This window comes from Papaver somniferum, chromosome 4 (genome assembly GCF_003573695.1).
Source record: "Papaver somniferum cultivar HN1 chromosome 4, ASM357369v1, whole genome shotgun sequence".
Lineage (NCBI taxonomy): Eukaryota > Viridiplantae > Streptophyta > Magnoliopsida > Ranunculales > Papaveraceae > Papaver > Papaver somniferum.
The window spans coordinates 136,536,947-136,543,980 of NC_039361.1; the positions used below are offsets into that span (position 1 = coordinate 136,536,947).

The 7,034-nt window shown below is 38.2% G+C and overlaps 1 long non-coding RNA gene across 1 annotated transcript; it reads left to right on the plus strand.

The window, feature by feature from the left end:
• The first annotated feature begins 3,889 nt into the window (after positions 1 to 3,889).
• LOC113274297 lies at positions 3,890 to 6,586 on the plus strand. Its single transcript, XR_003322935.1, has 3 exons — positions 3,890 to 4,040; positions 5,719 to 5,804; positions 6,275 to 6,586. It is a non-coding gene; the product is annotated as an uncharacterized LOC113274297 (long non-coding RNA).
• Positions 6,587 to 7,034: the final 448 nt, after the last annotated feature.

Sequence of the window (7,034 nt, forward strand, 5' to 3'; positions counted from 1 at the left end):
GGGTTGGTCTTAGGGAGGGAAGCTGAAGAGAAAGAGAGAGAGTTAGAGTATTCTAAATTTTGCAGAAAAATTTCTCTGAGTTGTTGAGAGAAAGTTGTTATCAACTTGGAGAAACATATGACCTATTTATAGCTGAATTCTCTGATATTTAGTCGGCGAAAATAGGGTTTGCTTGCCCTGCAGAGGATTCTACCCGTATTTTCAGGAATAACTAAAGATAAGTGAAAACCGACCTTATCTCAGATTTCCTTGACAGACTTTGATCTCTTTCATGTGATGAGGAAATATACAGATATTTCTCATACGTGTCGTAGACCGCCAAAACAAAACCCTAATTGATATTCCCCATCTATTTATGACTGAAGTAGCTTTTGTGATGACGTGTTTGATAGGGTAGGATATTCTTGTGGGTCAAGATAGAAGAATATTCCCTGATTTACGAGTATGACTAGGATGAGTCATGTGATGGGAAGAGAATGCCTTGAAAATCGTGTGTTGAACACGAAATGAGCTAAGGCTAAGCTATATCTTTGTGTGGCCGGCCACATATGACTTGTGAAAGTCAAATACTTAGTTGTGTATTTCTCAGATGACGTGTGGAACTCCAGTGATCTTATTCACGTTTTTGGATAAACGTGCAGGGTTCAAACTCAATTTGCTAGCCGTGAGCATGTTTGAGAAGATGAAAAAGAGGTCTCTGCATTAGGCATGCGTAAGTCTTATGACCATACAAGACCCTAAAATAAGCTTGTATTGCTTAGAAGTTAGAACTTATGGGGCCGTCCGGGGCTTTGCTCTTGTAGAGTTTGAATCTCTTTCAGTTTGATGGACTAATAGCCAAGCTAATAATTACTTTTGTCCGTACGGGACTGTCTCAGTGAGACCTATGAAACATAATCTTTGACCAACGTATCTCGCATGGATGTACTATGAGTCAATCGTGGCTTTGTCCATATCATCGGGCAGAAAAGATCAATGTATCTCGAGAGGATGTTCTAGGAGTCTATCATGAGGCTCAGGGGCAGAATGGTTAATGTATCTCGCGGAGATATTCTAGGAAGCACTCATCAAACCCAGTAAGACGAGTCGTGGCCTATAGTATACATGACCAGTTGTATCTCATGGGATGTACTCGAAATCAGTCTCTAATATCAGATAGGGGCGAATATCGTACTTCAAGCATCTGCTCATGCTTAGAAGTCATCCGTGGACGTTTGATGAGTGCTTAGAGCCTACACGGCCAGCGTGTCATGCGGGTACGTGTGTTTCAATCGTGGCATCATGACCAGCATGTCTCGCGGGGACGTATACTAGAAATCGTAGTTATTGGTGCTTTGTAGACCAAGGGCTGAGACTCTCTCATGAGAGTTGAATTTGATCCACGAGGGATAAATTACGTCCTTATGAAACGAGGGATGAAGCTAAGTCCGAGCTTGTCTTTTGACCACCACGACTGAGGTTAGGGCCGAACTCGTCTTTTAGTGGTCAGGGAAGAAATCAGGGCTGAACTTGACTTTCGACGAGGACTGTTGTCAGGGATGGACTTGGTATTTTGGCGACGAAGGATGAGGTCAAGGATGAACTTGGGGACAAGGCTTATCACATCTTTGAAACCTTCCTTATAAGATGAGCCTATCTTTTGAACTTCATTTTTTGTCATGGGAATTGAATGAGCTTTGAATAACCATAAAATGACCATTTTTCCCCTGATCCGAAACGTGATGAAAATGACTTTCCGCATCTAGTTATAAAATGAATATTTTTCCCGTGATGTGTAAAATTATGATTTTACCCCTGGTCTCCAAATTTACCCAAAATGGCCATTTTACCCTTTACCCAAATTTCACCATTTACATTAAGTCCCCTACTCAGAGTAGAACCTTGATTATTCTATGATGAGTATATAGATGGTGTCATCTGTTAAGACAATTTCCCCTACTGAACTGTACGTCGTCTTTTGTAGGTTGCATCCTCCGAAAACATGGTCGTATGTACATTGTTGATGATATTCAGTGCCTTTGATGAAGAGTTTGATCAGTTGAGAATATCGAGATCATTTTTTATAACTAAGTATAGTCCCCGATTGTGAAAATCAATGCCTAATCTTTGATATTTCAACTCTGAACTCGGACTTTCTCGTGAACATTTATGTTGGGCAGCGTTTATCCGGAGTATTATAGTCTTTTTTTGCGAAATCCATGCCTTGGATTTTGAAATTGTAGATTAGGTTTATCTGATTAAAACCCTAATTTCATATGTTGTGCTTTGACTTCTATATAGGCACATATTGGGGAAGAGAAGACCTGAATGAGCCCTAAGATACCCGTGGGTTTGGTGAGACATGATGAGAATAGCTGGACTCGATTCTTGAAGTTGTGAAATCTTTAACCTAGAGAAATTCCAAATTTAGGCTTGTATTTTGCCTAAACCCCAATTCTCTTTCTTGTTACGTTTGACTTGAGCGTGTACTACATCAGTCGTACATTGAAAGATGCAGAACTCAGGTACCCTAAAGTGGAGAGGGCCTGCCTTTTCACTCATGTTTGCTATTCAGAAGCTTAAGCATTACTTGCCAACAAGAAAAGTCATGCTCATTACAAAAACGGATCCCATATGATCTCTCTTAGCAAAACATGTTCTCTCTGGATGTTCAGCCCTTTGGTTATTACAGATGTCCGAGTTTGACATAACTTGTACTAATCCCAAGGCAATTAAAGTACAAGCCGTAACTGACCTCCTTTCAGCTTTTCCAGGACAAGATGATACTTCTTTACATGAAGACGTATCAGGGGAATTCCCAGAAGTATCATTTGTTAAAGAAAATGAGTGGTTTCTATGCTTTGATGGATCTGCTACCCTAATAGAAATACATGAGGAGCTAGTATCGTTTTAATTTCTCCAGTGGTAGAAGTATTCTCATATTCGTTCAAACTCGACTTTAAATGCAATAACAACTCCGCTGAGTACGAAGCATTCTTGATAGGGTTGTCGTTGGCAAAAAAGCAGGAGCCACTCGTCTTAAAACGAGAGGTCATTTTAAATTACTAGTATCTCGCGGGGATGTTACATGAATCACTCATGAGCCCTAGGCCATACGAGTCGTGGACTAGAGTATACATGAGAATTTGTATCTCGTGGGGATGTACTCGGAATCAGTCTCTGATCTCAGATAGGGGTGAATGTCGTACTTTACCGGAGACATTAAACCTCTGCTCATCCTCAGGTGTCAGTCGTGGATGTTTGATGAGTGCTTAAATCCTACACGGACAGCTTTTCATGCGGGGACGTGTGCTATGAATTGTGGAAGCATGACCATCGTGTCTCATAGGGACGTATGCTATAAATCATGAGTATTGGTGCCTTGTAGACCAAGGGATGAGTCTCTCTCGTGAGAGTTGATTTTGATCCATGAGGGATAAAGTATGTCCTTATGAAACAAGGGCCAAAGCTATAAGGACCCTCAATCTCTTCAACGCTATTAGACCGATCAAGAGATAGTCAGGAGACATTTAACTGCTAATGACTCGATTAGTTAATATAGATTTTAATTAATATAAATTAATATAACAATAATTTAGAGAGAAAACTAGTACCATTCGATAGATCTCGAAAAATTATGCGAAATGGACTAGTCGAACGCGTCATTCGGACATTGGACGAAGAAGAAGTTATCGAATTTATATAAAGGGTAGAATAGTCATTTTATAATAAATATTATCAAGGCATCTAAGTTTTCTTCTCCGGGCCTTATACCATTCTGGATAATTCTTTTGGATGCCCTTATTGGGTGCCTAAGAAATTTCATTTGGTCTTATCCCCAAGCTGGTTCGATGAGAAAACTCATTTATCTTTTTTTGTTCTTTTCTTTCTTATTTCTTCTTATTATCTATTCTTTCTCTCCTCCTCCCTGTTGATTTCGATCTCAGAGATTTGAGCTTCTTCTGTTCGAGAAATTCTTGTAAACCTTGTTAGCTTGATGAACTGAGTGAGGTGGTGATGTTATTGAAGCTGATTAGTTCTGGAAAAGCAGAGAATTGGTGGTAAGTTAAACTAATTTGTTGTTTTATTGATCGATTATAGAGTGGGTTTGTTGTTAATTGAAGTGTGGATGAATATATAGAGTTTAATTTTAGTTTATCTAGGAATTTAGTTTCTCAGGTTAGGGTTTTAATAAGTTGAAGACGAAATTAGGGTTCCTGAGTTGGGAAACTACAGATGAAGAGAATCTTTGGAATTGTTTTATTCAAATTAGGATTCTGAAGTTCAGTGAGAATTAGGGTTTTGAATGGTAGAAGAAAAACAAGGTAATTAAGAGAACTTTTGTTGATGAAGTTCAAGTGGCAGGTCAAGCTGTTAGTTAGTGGATTTGAATTATAAGATTGCTGACTTGAGAAGGTTGCTGATGAAGTTCAAGTGGCTGGTCAAGCTGTTAGTTAGTGGATTTGAATTATAAGATTGTTGACTTGAGAAGTTTAGTAATGAAACTGAGACTCTAGTAGTGATATGTCAAAACTGATGTTGGTGGTAATATTGAATTGGTGGTGATTTCTGAAAGAAGTTGGAGTAGTTATGATAGAAATTGAACTGCATGTGTTGGGGGTTGATTTATTGATGAACCGTAGTAGATGATGGAGTTGTGTTTGGAACTGGAATTGTTGAAGTGATGAAGATTATATATTTGGAGAGTTGAGAGATATGAAGTATGGCTGGATATTGAGATGGTTATAGAAGTGAAGTTGTTGGTGTTGAACTGAATTGGATGAATGATGTATTACATATGATGAGTCTGGATTAGTATATGACTTAGAATGGAATGTCGATGCTGTGTGATATGCAGCTTAAGTGTAGCTGCAATTGGCGTAGGAGTTGTAATTGAATGTGCAAGTAGAATGATTGAACTGCAATGCAGTCCTGAAGCCATGTTGTAATGGTTGGATGAGTGCATGATTTGGAAATATAGACTGCAGTTATGTTGGTGGTGTTAGAGTAATAATTGAGTTAATATTTGATACTGGAGTTGTAGTTTATGGAGTTATGTGAATATGGTGTTTGCGTTGATTCAAGGAAGAGATAATTTAGCCATGTATTTTTGCAACAGGAGTTATAAATGCGTCTTTTGGTCTTGGCATGTTTTGTGTTGCACCATGATTGCGCATTAGAATGTTTGGCATGTGCAATGGCCTGTACCAGAATCCTTTTACCAGTCAGATGTCTGACTGATTCGACTCACCTGACTTAGCCATCTGACTGAGTTGACTCTCTGTGTTGTTCCCGTTTTAACTCAGTTGACCCGACATTATCTGTTGACCAGACTTTGACTCATTTGACTTTTGACTCTGACCAGTTGACCTGACCTTGGACGTTGACCGTTAATTGACCTCGTTGACTATTAGTGACCGTTAGTTGACCCAGTTGGACCAGGCCTTGGATTAATGGCCAGGTTTAGTGGGCTTGGGCTTAGAGCCAGTTTTCCTATTGAACATGAATGGGACCTTATGGTCCGAATTAGCCTTTGGTTCCTTCTACAAAGTTGTGGATCTTCTTAAGACTTATTTAATGGACTATAGAACCAATCAAATGGAATTAACCTTTACATGTGCTAGAGACAGAGAATGAAAGGTGTAAAACCACAAATAAGTTTAGAACCATTAGATAGACTTGTATGATTCTTGTGTGAGTCTTTTGGCTAAATTCTTAGAGTGCTTGTGTTATTAACAGTTAGTCTATATAAACGACGATCGAATTCAAAGGATGAGGCAGTTGATTGAAGATCTCTAGGTAGGCGAGGCTTGTCATCAAAAGAGGTGGGCATCGATAACGAACTCTCTTGTATTCATTTTTGTTTTACAAATCTATCTTTTGTGAAATCCATGCATATCTTTGTTTTTATATGATATGTGTAAGCATATATATATATATGAATATACTACAAACTAGTTTTCTTTTATATATTGGGATGGGATTGGATTTTTGGAAACAACTAAATCTATATTGTGGGAGTAATTACTTATCTTCAAATTGTGATTCTTTCCATTGATCACTGGAAATTAGTTGCAATCTCTACTTTTTGCTAGCATGAAAGGAAGAAGGTTTCCTTTTTATTGGTATGAGATGTGTATCCCACTATATCTAGTTTTTATGCAAGTATAGATTCTTGGGTGGCACACAATATTATTTATAAATACTAATAGGGCAACTCATGTTTCATACATGGATGTTTACTGTTCTTTTAAATAACTTTGAAAAATCTATTATTCGTTGTTTTGGTTTTTAGAGAGAAGGATGCTGGGAGTATTGTATGTGATTATTGGATTTAATGCGTGGGCGGATAAGGCTCTCCATGATTATGTTCTTCTGTATGCTGTCACCATTAGTATGTTTGGACACTTTCTATGTAGAGCGCGCGTATAATGAGGTACTCGTAAGGACCAAACCTTATCTGACTACGAGGCCGAAAATCTCAGGGAGCTTTAATGATCATTGAAGAATCCGCAAGAGTCACCCTTGATATTCCGAAGGATTACGTTGCTCAACTATTATTACTGTAGTGAATGTGTGTCGGGTGATTGGTTGGTAGAACTTTATATTTTTCGTACAACTTATTATCTTAATATGTTTTATATGTTTTGTTAGAGCACTGCGCGGTCGAACTCGCAAGCGTAACTATCTCAAGCTTGTTTGTCAGGTTTAATTGCCAAAACTATAAGTCTTGATTTCTAGTCTACTTACAGCTATGTCTCGGATTATGATAGAATGTGTAGTTCAGATTTAGAATTCACGGCGTTCATCGATTGAAGACGAAGAACTACTAAGGGGAGCTTGTGGAACTTCATCAACAAAAGGTATGTGGAGACTTGAATTCATATATCACTCAGAAGTCTATTTATATTTTATCTCCTATTGAGACAAAAGTCGTATAGCTATATAGACTTTATATTATACACATTTGATATTTCGAGCTGAGTTTAACCCGCTTACATATTTCTCGAAATATGTGTTGGTAAGCTTTCTCTTTAACCAAGTTCATCTTTATT